Source organism: Pinus tabuliformis, chromosome X (assembly GCF_031772625.1).
Source record: "Pinus tabuliformis cultivar Carrire ecotype Pingquan chromosome X, CPIR1, whole genome shotgun sequence".
NCBI lineage: Eukaryota > Viridiplantae > Streptophyta > Pinopsida > Pinales > Pinaceae > Pinus > Pinus tabuliformis.
The window spans coordinates 699,962,273-699,980,239 of record NC_142308.1 but is presented as its reverse complement, the minus strand read 5'-3'; positions in this window follow the sequence as shown (position 1 = coordinate 699,980,239).

Here is a 17,967-nt window from a genome sequence, read left to right as displayed (position 1 = left end):
TGATTTTCTTTTCTGAAAGTATCAAACCCCTTTGGATGCCCCATATAAATCTCTTCCTAAAACACCCCATTGAGAAATGTTTTCTATACATCCATCTAGTGGATATTCTACGCAATTTGATTAGCAAGTGCTAGAATTATCCTGATGGATGAATAACGTGCCATTAGAGTGAATGTATCCTCATATTCAATGCTCTCTACCTGCGAGAATCCCTTGGCCACAAATCTAACCTTTGAATTTTACACACTCCTAGTTGCTCCATGCTTCACCTTAAACACCCAACCTGAACCTGCTATTGATTTTCCTTCTGGTCGTGGAACAATATCTCAAAAATTGTTCTCCATGATGGAGGAGTATTCCTCCACCATGGCATCCCACAAAACCTATTGATAGGTTGCCTCCTCATAACAAGAAGGACCTATGTCCAATAACTCAATCATCGGTATCATATATCCAGTGTACCTATGTGGTTTCTTTCTCTACTTGAACATAGAGCTAGGAGTCTCAACACTCTCCTAGCCCTCCTGAGTCAACCTCTCGACCCACTTCACTCTCTTCCTCCCTATGTTGGGAGTCATTGACTGAGTGGTTTCGTCCATTCATCTTGGTCTTTCCTCATCATCCTGCAATTACTATTGGTCATCCTGCTATGCGGCTCACTTTCCACTTGGTTGAGACTCAATCTGCCTTATAAGAGGCTCTTTATTGGGAGAAATTAAATCCTCCTTAGGTGCTGTTGAACATCTAAATTCTCCTCCTTTTGAAAAACCATTTGCATTTTTCATCAAATTTGTTATATCTTTTCCACATGATCATGCTAAAGTCAAATAAAAAGGTAATCCCCATCAATAGCTCAAAGTCTATGTTTTCTTTGTGAAAATTGGTTTAAATTGTACTATGGCTAAAAAAAGATGCAAATTATGTAGCTAACTAGAATTTTTGTAGCCAAATCTTAAGTTTTATAGGTTCACATGTGTTAGAAGACAAATAGGGCACATGAATAATTTCCAAATGTCATCTACATGGACATCCACCTACTAGTCACAGCTGGACGCCCACACGATGGGTGAATCTCATTGGTTAAACTAAAAGTCAACATGGCTATGGATAACTGGTTTTGTGCAAAGTGTCAAGGAACCGACTCTACCAACAAGCGATTGTAGAGAATACCAAGAGAGAGATATGTTGAAGTACATAATCTTAGTTGATGATGTGTCAATAAAAAATCTCTCGTGATTCACTCCTTTAGTAGTGAATTATGAGAGCGAATTTCCTATTTCGATTTAAAAACTTAAATGTCAAACTTATAAATTTCTTCTCGACATTAGTTTTTGTTAACGGTGTTGGACCCGCAAACATGTCAGGGGATCTCCCCAGTAAGAAGTCCCAACTAGACCTCAGACCATTTGGTGTAGGAGTCCTAGCAGTGGGTTGTACGGTATCGCCTTGACCGCAGTTTCACATAGAGGCAAGTAAGATGTCCCTGTTGGTAGCAAGGGTGTGACATATGCAACAAGTCAAGGAAGGTGCATGAGCGGTTCTAACACACGGAAGGTGAGGTGAGTGCGCCCCTTGGAAACCTGTGAAAGCACGTAGTTAAGAAGGGAACACATGAGCAAAAATGCATCACAACATGGAAGGAAAGTAAGCTAGCAATCCAAAGTGATGGTTAAACCAACAGCACATTTCAGTAAGATTCATACATACATATACAGAAAATAGCTACACATGCATGCGTAAGAAAACATATATATATATCATTTAGAGTAAACAAGATAGTTGAAATACAATACGACATATGCATGAAACATATTGGCTCTATTATATTAAGAAGTGTAAGTTTTAGTCATACAATACAACCATGACCAACCACTAGTTCCGACTGCGGAATGTTACAATCACTGCCGCTTGCTCCTCCAAAGAGATATACTAGCTTTGCACAATGGAGAAGCCAAGGCTTGTTACAATACTATCCAAGATTTCTCTAAGATATTCCTATCAGAAGCTTGGCTGACCAAAATCCTTTATAATGAGTTATGAGGGACTATTTATAGCAAAGGGTGGAGTGACCCTTGACATTCCCCTTTGTGACAGTTCATTTACCCTCATGACTCTTCATCTACTCTATGACTGTTACATCCAACTATCAACACTTGAACTTACACTTGAGAAGACATTACATATAATTTGCACATGTACCCATGTGAGACAAAATAGGCTTGAGCAAGCCATGCAAGACATCACTATGACTTAGAAAACTGTGGGAAGACCAGCTCTTCGACATCCTCATGGTGGTCGACAATAGCGAATGGATGCCAATCTTGGTAGTCTGCGATGGTGTCTATGTACTCTAAGGTGACATCTTTCTGGAAACGAACTCTTGCCTCATCTGGGTACACTACTCGGGCTCCTCTGTCCAACTCGTCTGATAACAAGCACATCATTATATTGAGTGTGCCCGGACTAGCGACATACTGATGCATGGTGTCTGCACTGATCACCAATTCTGGGCTAGTGGCTATGCGCATCAACTTGTCAAAGTATGAGTCAAGCTCCAGTCAGACCTGTGCCTTTGTCTTTGCTTGGGTGCGTGACCCAATAGATGGGATCGCATGTGTGCACACAACAACATCCATACTCCTGAATACTCGTGCATGGGAAGCCTGTAGACTAGTGATGAGCTGCGGGAGATCTTCATAGTTCCGGATTTGACTCTGGATCTGTGCCTTCTGTTAGAGTCGGTCTGGTCAGCCCTCCGTCAGAGATCAAAACTCTTTGTGCATTTCAATTTTAGGTGTCCCGCTCCATTCACTCAGTTTCATTTCGCTAGGGGCATGCCATGATCTGACGGAGAAAGTCATGCTAATCATTTCCCTCATGTCTGGCTCCTGCTGGCTCAGGTCTTGTGCCAATAATCACCAAAGTCCATGACAGTCAAGGTCTGGTCCTTTACAGGACAAAAGTCATTTTCTATGTTTGGGTCTAGGAATTCATCAATTTGGTCTTTGAAACATGTCCAAAAAATCCATGCAGGCCAGAGGGAGGCCCTTACATAGTTATGGTTCAGAGAGCTTCATCGTCACGTGGATAGACTTCGACTCTTCTTCAAACTATGTTTTGAAGAAAAGTCAAACAAGTTCATTTATGACAAAATTTTCCAAAAAATCACCAGTTGACTTTTCAGATGCAATTATGGTTTCCATGGCCAAATGCCTCTGTCATACAGTCCCTGCAAAGATGTGCCGAAAATTTCATCGTTTGAGCCAAAATGTCAAAGGGAAAGTGAAAATCAGTGTGTTCTAAAGTCAATGAAAAAGTGCAAAACACAACATTAGAAAAATGGGTTTTCAAGGAAGCAAAAATTAAACCCATCTCTTCCAAGGCTATATATACATTTTTTTACCCAAATCAAAGGCATTGTGCTACTACAAGACTTAGAGAAGACATTGCAAAGGCGTGAGTGTGATATTGGAGCGTTTGAAGTGAGTGGGAGCAGGTTTTAGCGGGCACGGCGCACATACCCAGGAGTGCAGCGCACTCACCGGGCGCGGTGCACACGCAGCCAGCCCGCAGTTAAAGGTTTACACAGGCGCGACGCATACAAAGCGCACGGCGCACTGGGAATTGTGCGCGGCGCACACAGACCAGGGGCCGAGAAACATTGCCAAAACACCCCAAATTTTGGTGAAGGCTATCAAATCAAGAGGTAAGCCTTACGACCTCACCTGTTCATCAAATTTTATCAAGGATATGGTGTTTGTGGAGATGTTTGAATGTCACCAAAAAGCATAAGGTCAACCATAAGAAAATCACCAAGAAAATGATGGCTGGGGTTGTCAAAATGCATTGTTAGTGCCAAGGTTTCACTCCCCTCACCTTTTTCCCTCACCGATCATTTTTTTTCCCATCTCCCCTTGATAATTTTTCCAAAAACCCCACCCTAAATCACTACCAAACCCTCTCCCTATTCCTCCACTATTTGGTTAACTCAAAATCACCATAAGACCAGCTTATTGTGCAAGTGAGGCTGTGAAAGAAATGTGCATGGTCGAAGAGTTGAAGAGTCAAACGATTAGGAGTGACTTAGGGTGATTTCAGGGCGCGCGGCACACTCATTGGGCGCGACACACACAGAGCCCATCCACTGTGTAAATCCGCCTAGGGGTGATTTTAGGGGCGAATGTTCGCCCTTTGGCGAAATTAAGGGGTTTTAAATTTTTAGTGGGCGAATATTTTGTATCATAGTACAATTTTACAAATCACCTCAAATAGCCCACCTTATTTTAAGGGAGAGGGTAAAACAGGTAAATTTAGCCCTTGAAATTAGGAGTTACACCCTTCCATTCGCCCATTTTCAAGAATAGGTTTTATTTAAGTGAATCCATTCGCCCATTTTCAAGAATAAGTTTTATTTAAGTGAATCCTATGGACCAAATACCATATTTGTAAAAGAGGTATGGTAAATTAATAAAAATATAAATAAGCTAGAGGTATGGTAAACAAATAAAACATTTTTTATATTTACTCCATAAGTCACCTTGTATTTATGAATGGTATGGTAAATTAATAAAAATATAAATGAACGAGAGGTATGGTAAACAAATAAAACATTTTTTTTATATTTACTCCATAAGTCACCTTATATTTATACTATGGGACAAATACCATGGACTAGATTGTTATTAATACCATGCAAAAAGACATTATTAACCCTAATATTAGTATTAATAAAAATAAAAATGGCACATGGTATTGACCCATGGTATTCACCAAAATGGCACATGGTATTGACCCATGGTATTCACTTGGAATGTATCCTATTTAAATGGGGGAATTAAACCAGCATAGATCCATCTTTACTCTGGATCTACTAACCCCCGAGAGGCATCAAATATTGTGATATGCAAACTAGCATAGAGTGAAAAAATATTTGATCCAATCAAGAGTAAAAATGGATGTTGTAATTTAATGTATGTTAAACATTTTAGCTTGGTTAAAATAAAAATAAAATAAAAATCAACTATTAATTTTATTAATTTTTATAAATTACTAATAGTAATTTTTAAGCTCCAGGTTTATGATAACCCATGGTATTGACCCATGGTATTCATGTGAGCATAGACTATTTAAAGGGGAAATTCTATCTTAGATCCATCTTAATTCTGGGTCTACCAAGTGCTCAGAGGGATAAATAGATTTCATCCCCCTAAGAGTGGTAGATGTGGAGTTAAGATGGATATAGGTTGGTTTTTATGACAATGAAGATATTAAATAGACTTAGGAAATTATATTGTAAAAACATCTTAAGGTGAATGGTTAAAGCATAGACATTGGACAAGTATATTTGTATACTTCTGTTTTAAACTGAAACAAATCCAGGACTAAAAGGAATGGATTGATTGCACTAGTCATCCTTCTATAACTTTCCAACATATGCTGGAGTAAACAAATTGTAATTTGGGTAATTTTTCTAATTGCAAACGGGAACATACTTGTGTATTGGCAGGGTGGTTACGAGGTCCCTAAAAGTGGAGTAAACAGATTGTAATTTGGGTAATTTTTCTAATTGCAAATAGGAACATACTTGTGTATTGGCAGGGTGGTTACGAGATCCCTAGAAGTGATGAATTTGAATTTTTCTTGGTTTTATATATAGTATTAGGTTTTTTCTCATGCTTTCTGTGAATGGCACGGGTGAATTTTATCCTACACCCACTAGGTTATCGATATGTAATTTTGGTAATTTTGATTTCAAAAGATATTTTAAAGAAATGCAATGATTTCATTTGTGTATTCAATAAACACAAGATTTTATAATTGAGTAAAATATTCGCCATGCCTGGTGAGTGATTCGCCAAAAAAATATATATACATATCATATTATTCATAAAATCACCTTCCATTTTTCCTATATACCATGGAGATTCGCCCATTTATTATACATGTAAATTTAGGGGGGGTTCTTAAAATTTTCCCTGAATCCGCCACTGGCGCGGCGGATACCCAGCACGCGGCGCACTGGCCATTGCATGCGGTGCACAGAGATATAAAGCCCAGAAAACAATTAATTTGCCTAAAAAATTTTGGATGCTCATCAAATTTGAAAGGTAGGCAACCTACCTCCACTCTTGTATCAAACTTGAAAGGAGTAGCATGGTTTTAGGATTATAAATCAAATGCAAATTATTTTTATAAAGCAAACAAAAGAAAACACAAAGAAATCATGATCCTAGGGTTTATGCTACAGGGACAGTGCTGCCAAGGTATTTCAAACCCTACCCCATCAACACTATACCCAAACTACTCCAAAATCCCTGACAAATCTCTCCCATTAACCCCTATTCCCATTTCACCATTCCCCTCCTAATACTACCTATTTTATTGTCCCCTTGGTGGCAGATTTTCAGAGCAACTACCAGCTTCAATGGAATTCAAGGGCAGCTTAAAACTCAGGGTACAAACAGCAGTAATGGCATCCGAAGTTTCATTAGAATATGAGGAGGAGACCCATAGTGATACAGCTTCAGGAGAGAGGGCCCAAAGGAGACATCACCGGAGTGGCAGACATCTTAGAGATGAGCCAAACACCCTCACCGAGTTGCAGGCATGCCCTCTTGCTATGTCTTGTTTCGAGCACTTGGCATGTTTTGAATTTTGTGAGAGGGTGGCAAATGTCAGAGTTCATCATGAGTTGGCCCATCTTTTTGCGCTTCACCTACATGGAGGATAGTCCATCTTGGCTGGGGTCACTTTCACATTGACACCCGAAACCATATCAGTGGCAATAGGCATACCAAACATTGGAGAGCAGTGGCATACAAAGAAGAAGGTGGAGAGGCATCATTATGAGCCTTACATCAAGGACAGTTGTTTGAGCCACCTCACAAGAGTTTTTCCATTCAGATTTTTGAAAGAAGAGTATGCCCCGCTCATGAAATTGATCATGAAGTACTTCAGTTGCGAGGGGAGGTTTTCTCGCCTTTATGCCTATCACATCAGACTACTCATGCACTTTACCAGGGTGCGGATGATGAACCTCCCATTTTTCATCTGCGGGAACATAGAGAGAATGAGAAATTTCATGCAGCACAAGACCCCTCGACAGCAGCTCAACAGTGTGTATCACTTTGCCCTTATCCGGATTTTGGTGGACCATCAGTTGGGATTGCAGGGTATTGCTTGGGAGGACTTCATCTCCCGTGACTTCTTTAGTGCTCCACAGGTGGTTTCAGAGGCAGAGCATGAGGTAGGGGGCCCATCTCATCAGTATGAGCGACATGAGACTACCACTATGCCAGTATACATCACCTATCAGAAAGGCAGTAGACCCTTATTTGCAGCAGCAAAGCGAGTGTTATCTCCACCTGGGGTGGAAGGGGCCTCACTTCCGACATCAGCATCACAGGAGCAGGGTAAGGGTAAGGAGCCAGTGTAGGAGGAAGGGCCATCAGGTGAGCGAGAGACCGAATTTGTTCTCCTCCAGGATGATGAGACAGATGCAGAACCAACAAATGAGGAGCTTACAGAGATCATCCAGGAGAAACAGTCAGTGATTGAGTCCTTGTCCCTTGACTTGGAGAGGGCCAAGTGGAACATGAAATAACTGGAGCAGAGAAACAAACAGCTTGAGGACCAACAGACGATCATGGAGCTGCAAAATATTCGTGAGCATCGCCAAGCTGCTCAAAGAAGAAGGGTTGCGCTCACATCTTTGGAGCAAGCAATCAATGAGGATCGGGAGGCCAACCTTGAGAGGGTCAACATGCATTTGGAGAGGCTGCTAGACAAATCCGACCAAGACCTTGCTCTATTGAGACATATGGCTTTTCGTTACAGGGTGCGAAACATGAGTGCACAGGCCCGAATAAGGAACTTGAAGGCAAAATTGAGGAAAGCAACAAGAAGGGCAAAAAGGGAAAAAGATCAAGATTGGCTTTGAATCTTGGATGAGGCCTCCTTGGCCCATCATAACACCCCATAGAGATCCTCCAGCCCAAATTTCAAAAAATTTGGGAAATTTTGGTCACTTAGTAATTTTTTGGGTAAAAAATAGGGATTTTCTCCCTGTGCGCCGCGCCACTGGCGCGACGCTAAAATTATAGAGCTCCAAATGAGGAATGGCTTGCAGATTTGGATTCATCATGGAAAATTACGACTCTTGGCGTCCAAGCAAGAGATTTTGGCAAGATCTGGGTCTCCTAAATGTCAAAAACACTCAAAAATGGCCTCTCTGCCACTTTTTTGACACACAGAAAGCAGTCTTGGGAGAATGAAGATTTGGAGGGGCAAATGAGCACCAAATTTGAAAATTCTAGTTGGGTTAGGAAGTAGACAGGACAGGATTTCTAGCAAGCCCACTTGGGCACATTTTGGACACCTAAAAGTGCCCCAAAACAGGTCCCAAAGTAGCGCGACGCACAGAAAAAATGGCGCGGCGCACAGAGGAAAAAATTGCCAATTTGCTTCCGTTTCGCGAAATTTCGGTTCGCGACTTCTCCAAGTGGGCCCGCTCATCTACACTTCGGTTTTTTGGCACCAAAGGCAGCATTTAAAGAGTTTTTTCTCCAAATTGGATTCTATCCAAGTGGCAAAGGAAGGCAAACGGTCACCCCAAGCCAAATGTCATGTTTGCAGCGCTGCACCTGTAGCTGATGGTTGGCTCTCCATCTCCATTTTGTAATGATTCGAGTAACTCCCCAACCCTTGGGCATTCTATCTCTTCCTCACACATTCTATATATTGTATGCAAGTTATTTGCAAAGGGTTGGTTGGCTTGTAACTTCTAGGAGACTGTGGGAAAGAAACTTTGTTTCTTCACTGTGTATTTTTGACAGAGAATTAATGAAAGGCAACGACTCTGTTTCATGAGATTCTTGTGGTTGTGAGTGTAGAAAATGTGTCTCTTATGTTTTCATATGTATTTCGTTATGTTTCATAATTCAATTCATGTTCATTTCCAGTGAAATTTTCTGAGTGAGATTAGGTAGAATTCAATTTTATTGCTCTGCCTGTGGGAAAATTTCATGTTCAGTGTTATTCTTCTGTTGAAAAGGATTCATGTCACTATGCCATTTTCACTTTCTTCAGCAATCTTTTCATGCCGCATTACCTCAAACTAAATTGTTACATTTTCCGCCTACCTTGCCTCACGGAATAATCTGTGCCTTTGTATTAAATTCTCTGTTCTTTGCTGATCGTTGGCCCCATACTATCCCAGAAGCTCGGTCATTCATGAAAATTGTTTCCAGAATCCCTATTCACTTACTAGCCTAAGGTAAATATTTCATTGTAAGTCATCTCAGACCATTTTCGATTATCTATTCACTGAGCGTGACTCGGAGAGAGCCCTCTCCTGCTCTAGTAGGGCTAGCTACCAGACTGAGCGTGTTTTTTAGTTACCCTAATTTTTGCCTTCCTTCAGCCTAAGGCAGATTTAGGTGCTAACACCTTCAGCTTGACCGCTCCGGGCTTCATCATCTTCGACAAGTGTAATGGGACTCCCTTGTATCTCATTGTCCATGCTTGCATGTAATCAACAATAGCATGCACATTTGACAAGATACGTTCTCTCCTAGCACATCGTTGTTGGCAACTGTTGAGATGGACAACTGCCTTATGCACGGTATTGAACTTGGAATACAATGCCTGCATGAATGTGTCAAGGGACAATACTTCATCCAATATTTCCTTCTTCAACTCTGCTCGGGTGGATCCTGTAACCAATTCTCATCCCTGCTTGGTCATCTATAACCCCTTAGCCATTCACTCATTCTCAGGTATCAGGAAGCGAACACTCGAGCTAGTGGCTTCGACATATGCTCTGGTAGCATCGACCAATGCTATTGGATGCTTGCGCATGTCAGACATGATCACTTGTTCCTCAAATTGCACAGGAGATGTGTGATCATCCAGAGTCGACACTCTGTGAGATTGCACAACTCTATGTTGGGACTCATCGAATGAGATGTTGTGCATCTCTCCCTCCAGATTGTCTCCAAGGATCTCAGTGTCTCCTTGGTCGCTTGGGACTTGCTCTGCTTCCGGATCCAGTGAAGCTGGTGGGTCAACCTCTTGGTGGTGAGGCATGAGGTCGATGTCTTGCTCTAACTCCTATTTCTCCATATCCATATCCATCTGCTCAAGTGCTTGTTGAATCTCTTGAGTGAAGTCCTTCTCCTACTTCTGCTCACCCTGTCTACTTGGTGCCAGCTGTTCAGATGAGTCGACTACCTGTACGAGCACAGTTTCATCTATCTGTACATGTTGCACCGCCTGCTGTACTTGTTCTTGCTACGCTTCCTTCTCCTATTTGTGCAGCTCTTGTTCCTTCCAGATTTTCTCCTTCAACTCATGCAACTCCTTCTTTGTTTCCCCCATTCTCTATTTTTCTCTCTGCCTTTGTGCGTTCCTCTTGTCACGTTGTTGCCTCTTCACCTCTATTGCCAAAGTTTCTTTCTGCACAAGTGGGTCTGCTCAGAACTTGCAGCTTTGTTCCTCCTCCATGTTGTTGACAATCTTCCTCTTTCCTTTGTCATGCGCTGGTATGTTTACCTCTGCTGCTGTTGGTGCTCTCTTCGATGCTGCTTCACGCTGCTTTGCTAACCATTCCACAACGATGCCGACCGGTTCATTGAGCCTGGAGAAGCTGTAAAAATATCTCCATGGGTCCTCCTCTACCTAATGACATGCCTCGTGGATCCACTGAAACTGTACACTCATGCATTGATCTTTGACAAAACAATGCGGGTCATACAGATTGTAGCTTCGAGCGTCGAATGGATATTTCTTGATCTACTCTACTTCAACATCCCATGCTTGAAACTCTGTATCTTGTATAACCCTATCCACAATGGAAGAGTGGGCCAAGGTACCTTCTTCTTTTGGTGCAGCCTGGCTGACAATCCTGCCAAGATGTGGTATGATACTTCCTACATGATGAGCTTGTCCAAGAAAAACTTTGGTAAAACATGTCGAGGATTCTTCGCACTGTACATCCATATGAAGGTACCAGATGGTGAGGCATACCAATTTGCTATATTGATCAGTCCCTCCATTGTTGCCTTTGACATGCAAGGTGGATCTTGTTCAAATACCATCTTCTACACCAGGGTGAAAAAATGATCTGGAAACTGTGTGATAACTCCTCAGAATCTGCATTCGAACAACATTTTACAATAAGTGTTCACATATGTCTCCACTGATGTCCATGCCCACTTCAAGCCTGAGAACTCCTGACAGGCACAGATTGCATCCAGGATGTAGGCGGACGTGTAGATTTCTATTGGCTGACCTTTGGGCAGTTGTCGAGCTCTTGTTACATGTTCCTTCAGCCTATGAGCCAACATGTCGGACCATTTTCATGCTTTTCCTTCACTGGCCAGTTGGTCCAACGCGATCATCCAACTCAGCGGGAAGTTTTTCGTGCTCTCTTGGCCATATTGTGGCATGCAAACATGAATAAGAATTGATACGCCTTCCATAGTATCTTCGTCTTGTAAACCTGGTTGGTTGTCATCTTAAATTTGGCCAGCTCCTTTACCCATTTCTTCAAGATATCCCTGGAGTTGGCTTTGGTGTTGGGTATGTTGAAGGGTGTCTCCATAGTGACCACTGGCTTCGACATATGATACATCTGTTCATAATCCTATGCCCTAAAGGTAGAAATATTTGTCCCGCTGACACTGCTCAATGTCATCGTCTCAGGACCAGTGTGTGAGACGATCCAATGTATCATGTCCCCGCATAGGAACACAGGATAACTGCATGCAATCCAGTACAAGCTGGACTTGTGAATGTTAACATAGACTTGGCGGTCTTAGAGGTCTTCCCCAAATGTGCTTGCAAATGCATCATTGACCTCTTTCCCTTTCAGTTTGATGTCCTTGTCTACAATCAACTTGCTGTCTTCATTGATTGACAGACTTATAGACACTCACTCAATTGTTTTTCCAGTTGCCCTTCTGTCAGTGTCCTTTGATCCTGTTCTCTTGGAGGCCATTAATCCTGACTGCTGAGAGATAGATGAACACCTGCTAGATCTAGATACATTGCGACATTCATGCCAAGAAATTTGTCAGCTAAAACCAAAGAAAACTTGAGGGATGACATGCAACATACCTAGGGATTGACTCGCAAGGATTGCACAATTTTTCGTGGGAAGCCGGGAGACTGGCTACTGAAACTATGCAAAAGGCAGTTCGAGTTGCTGGGAGGCTGGCTGGCTGCTGGAATTATGCAATGAAAAATAAAAACTGGCCTACTAGCTATTGGTATTGCGCAATTCCAACTGGAAAGGGTTGCAGGACCAGTGACTGCATTGTGCAATTTTCTGGGCCAATAGTCACTACCTCTCTGAATTGTGTAATGCAAGACTGGAGGACAGTCACTGGGCATAAATGCACATTTTATGGGAGGGATTCAGAGCCTTCCCTCTTAGGATTGCGCAATGCTATCTTGGTGAGGCAGAGTCCGGGCTAGGTTTCCCAGACTCATCGATGGGCAACTACAAGAAAATTTGAATTTGAATGCATGGTGATACTGAGTGTAAGCAAGAGTGAATGATTATGCATGCAAATAATGAATGCAAGATTTAGAAAACAGAACAACATGCATGTGTGTGAAGCGAGTCGACGAATCGGTGACTGTTCGTGAAAAATAGTGTCATGCATGCGACAGTAGTGAGATGTTAACAAAAACTGAAACAATGCTAGTACAAGATAATACGCATGTAAATGACATAAATCGTTCAAAAAAATCAAGAAGATAACACTCACACAAGCCAAAACACAAAAAGCAATAGAAATGCCGCAAAAGACAAGTTGAGAGGACTTACCCGGAAATAGCTGAGTTGGATATGTCAAAGACTCCTAGATGTGATGTGGGATGTCAGAGCTCCAAGATCGATGTGAAGGAATGAGCTCTGAAGTGTCGAATAAATAAGTTTGATGCTCATGACGTGCATGCCACAAATCTAGGAAAAAGGGACACTTGGAGGAAACATTCTAAAACGATCTTTGCATGTAACCTCCAACTGCTAAAAATAGCTCCCTAAAACCCAGGGATGTTTTTTTCTATTTCAGGAAAAATCAACCCATGCATGCAAGTCAAGTTTTCTTGATCTCGGGTGGAACCAATCAACCCGATGGCACATGCAACAGTCTTCTTGCCTGAGGCGGAAATTTGTGCATTTCTGGGAGGGAGCTAGTCTGGCTGCCTAGAGGTATTGCTCAATTTCTTGGTTGAGCAGTCTGTTGGGTCAGATTGCGCAACTTTTCCAGGAAAGGTTGATAGGCAGAATTGCGCAATTCCTTAGGCAAATAGGCTGCCAATCAAAATTTCACAATTTCTGGAGGGAAGGTTGGTTCCCCTCAAGAATTGCGCAATTTCTTGAGGGAGATGGTTAGCCTGCAGTTGGACCAAGTCTGGGGAAGCAACCTATGAGGGGAATGAAACAAGCTATCATGCTGCTAGAAAACTACTGAAGCTCATGTACTTGACAGTGCAAGACATGTTGCTAAGGATGGTTGGTAGGGAGGTTCAAAAACGAAGCTAAGGAAAAATTTTGGAGGGTGGTTGTAGCTGCTACAACACTTGGTGACACACTAGTAGAACTCCAACTCTTTGAATGGACCTTGGTCGTTAAAGGCAAATCTAACACCTCCGGAAGTATTGTTCAGTTCTATGTTCATCTTGGTTTCCACACTTTCTTGATTGTGTGATGTAGCACATGCCAAGCTCTTGGTAGGTCGACACACATTCCAAGCCAATCCAACATAGTTGTTTCGATTGGGGATGAGGGGTATATTGATGCACAAGCAATATAGTCGTCAGAGTCTTAGTTTCATCTCTGGTGTTGCTCCGTTGCTAGTAGGTTTGGACAGTACTTTGACGGAGTCACACAGGAACACAAGCATCGCTCCACTGCTAGCGAGCATGGTCAGTACCCCGATGGAGTTACTTGCATCACCTCTCTGCGTAGGAAGCCTTTCTCTTCTTTCACCTTATTCATTTTTCATTTTTCAAAATTTTCCCCGTTTCATTTTTTTTCATTTTTCATTTTCATAACATGTGCATAGCACTTATTCATTTCAGAGGCAGAAGAGGGATCCCAAATTATTGAGAGCAGAAGAGGTTGTTCCTTCAGAGAATTAGTTTATTATATACCTCTGACGTGCATGTTAAGGTTTTCCCCCTCACCTTACTCTACTTGACTGCGCTACCCAGGGTTAACCCAAAAACAACCGACTAGATTAGGTGACACTAGTTAGCGCGCAAGCATTGTGTTTTCACCGAGGTTCACTTCGAACAATACGTATTTTCCATTGGCGTATCATGGAATGAAGATAACAAGTTCTTCATACAGAGGCAGGGTGATAGATAACCAAGTATTGATAACTGCACAAGTCATCCTATTCTTTACCTAGCTTGTTTCAAGAGTCACACACGGTTTCATGTGAAACTAACCTACGAGCACAAAACAAGTAAACAAACACAAAACAAAGTGAAAGAAGAAGTAAATGTGAAATAAAAGCGAGTAAGAAAACAAGAAAGCATACAAACAAACATGTAAAGCAAGTAAGCAAACAAGTATGCAAGAAAACAACCAAAAGAAAACACTACTCCTACTCCTAAGCTAATGGTGCATGGGTATGATCACGTGAAGTGATACTTCCAATGCAGCCACCGGTGCATTGTTTGACCCAAGTTGGTGAAGGCATGGTTCGTGAACAGCACAACTGTGCAAACCAGCAAACATGAAAGATATAACAATGAAGACAAACACACTCCAAGCTTAAATGTGTCCACAGAACATAAGTGAGTGTGAGTACATGACATGCAATCCACGAACTTATCATGGTGTTGTGCGACACTACGTGCAACTGTGAAGCATATGCATTCTATTGACTATGACATGTAAGAAAATGAAAGAAACAAAGACAACTTGTGTCGTGCACATGTGATTGCAATGTAAGATTCCTCCATTGAGTGAGTGATAGGATCATGTAGTTCGAGTGGAGGAAGTATGATCTATGTGTGAGATTAATCTTCAATGCATACAGATGAGTGATAAGGAGCTTCAGGTGTTTCAACAATTTCCTGATCATAAGTGAAACCAACCTCAGGGTAGTGAGGGCCTGACATAACCATCAGCTTGGGCTGAAGTGACTCGACAGTCTAGGGGATCAAAAGATAGATCGTCATAAATAGGTGGCTTCAAAAAATCAACTGCGATAAAATCACCATCGTGATCGAATATGGGAGTAAATAGATCACGACAGCTACGATCAACAAAATCAATGATTTCATTGGCATCCTCATGATATGATGAATCAAACAGAGGGGTAGATGAGAAGTGGACAAATTCACCCTCTGTGTTTCCAGAAAAAGAAGATGAAAATTCAAGCGGATTTTTAGTGAATAATATATCCTCTCCATTGTCGAATAATGGACTGACATCTAGTTTATTTTGTGAATGATCAACAATGGGTGCATCTTTAGATGGAGATGCACATGCGAAATCATGGATGGTAGGTTCACCAAAGATGTCAGGAAAGAATAGATGAGACTCATACAGAGGGGAGTCATCCTTTGCCGAGTATTGATGCTCAAGCTCCTAGTCATATTCTTCATGAATGACAAAGCATGTTGGTTGTTCAATACCAACTCCATCGATGGCTTGATCCTCATTCTTAACAAGTGTAGAGTCCGGAATGGAAGAACAAAAGACAGTATCATCCGAAGGATCATCCGAGTATGAAGACAGAGGTTGTGGTACAAAATGCATGTGACAACTCAATGGACTCACAACCAAATCTGCATGAAAATTAAGTGAAGTGATGTTGGGAGGATGTGACAGTTGAACATATGTGTGTGCCTGTTCTCCCGCATCAATCTGCAGTGGTGGAGTTTTTTGATGAGGTGACAATGAACAATCACTAGTGACAGTGACCCTATCCGTCAGTAATTGTGCAACTCCATCACTAAAATATGTTGAGTGAGGCTTGGGCTCAAATTTTTTCTTGGGATGGACTGATTTATTAAGACAATATTCGAATATATCCCAGAGATAAGGAAATTTCATCTGGATTTTCAGAGCTTCAAACTGTAAAACACGAAAGTGTTGCCAAAAATCCATGGGCGATTCAAGCGGGTCCTTCCGTTGTTGTAACAGTTTTTGTTCAAGATGTTCTGGATCAAAATGATGTAAAGTATTCAATGAGATCACATAAATGCTTGAGTGAGTGCATGCTATCAGCCGATAGGCTGCAACACTACCGTAGTGGGGATTCACGAAGTGTGTATGCAAGCAACAGACTGGCCTGTTTGTTAGAACATTCATCTTCCTTGTCAAACATGGCAAGGAAGTATTGTAATAACAAAGGCTAGGCCACTTCGCCTTCACCATCATACGTGAATTCAGAAAAGAGATCAAAAACTCCCTCGTGATGTTGAGAGGCCTGACATGCGAAAAACATCGTGGAGGGGTGAGTGTGAAAAAATCCATGATAGATGTACAAAGGTTCAAAACAAGATGAGAGGACACATCTTGTCATTTGACCCTCCTTCTAGCACCAAAAACGTTGACGGTGCTGGACCCCCCAACATGTGAGGGGATCTCCCCGGTAAGAAGTCCCAACTAGACCTCATAATGTTTGGTGTAGGAGTCCCAGCAATGGGTTGTACGGTATCTCCTTGACCGTGGTTTCGCACACAGGAAAGTAATATGTCCCTGTTGGTAGCAAGGGTGTGACATATGCGGCAAGTCAAGGAAGGTGCATGAGCGGTTCTAACACACGGAGGGTGAGGTGAGTGCGCCCCTTGGAAACCTGTGAAAGCACGTAGTTAATATGGGAACACACGAGCATAGATGCATCACAACATGGAAGGCAAGAAATCTAGGAATCCAAAGTGATGGTTAAACCAACAACACATTTCAATAAGATTCATACATACATATACAGAAAATAGCTACACATGCATGCATAAGCAAACAGATACATATATCATTTAGAGTAAACAATATAGTTGAAATACAATATGACATATGCGTGAAACGTGTTGGCTCTGTTATATTAAGAAGTGTAAGTTCCAGTCATACAATACAACCATGGCCAACCACTAGTTCCGATAATGGAACGTTACAATCACTACCGCTTGCTCCTCCAAAGAGATATACTAGCTCTTTACAATGGAGAAGCCAAGGCTTGTTACAATACTATCCAAGATTTCGCTAAGATAGTCCTATCAGAAGCTTGGCTGACCAAAAGCCTTTACAATGAATTATGAGGGACTATTTATAGCAAATGGTGGGGTGGTCCTTGACATTCCCCTTTTTGACAATTTATCTACCCTCATGACTCTTCATCTACTCTATGACTATTACATCCAACTATCGACACTTGAACTTACACTTGAGAATACATTACATACAATCTGCACATGTACCCATGTGAGACAAAATAGGCTTGAGCAAGCCATGCAAGACATCACTATGACTCAGACAACTATGGGAAGACCAGCTCTTCGACATCCTCATGGTGGTCGACTAGCGAGGTGATGCCAAGCTCGGTAGTCCGTGATGGTGTCCAAGTACTCTAAGGTCACATCTTTCTGGAAATGAACTCTTGCCTCCATAGCATCTGGGTACACTGCTCTAGCTCCTTTGTCCAACTCGTATGATAACATGTGCATCACTGTCTTGAGTGCGGCCAGACTAGTGACATACTGATGCATGGTGTCTGCACTGATCACCAAGTCTGGGCTAGTGGCTATGCGCATCAACTCGTCAAAGTACGAGTCAAGCTCTAGTCAGAACTGTGCCTTTGTCTTTTCCTGGGTGAGTGTCCCAATAGATGGGATCACATGTGCGGGCAAAAAAACATCCACACTCCTGAATACCTATGCTTGGGAAGCCTATAGAGTAGTGATGAGCTACAAGAGATCTTCATAGTTTTGGATGCCCACCTT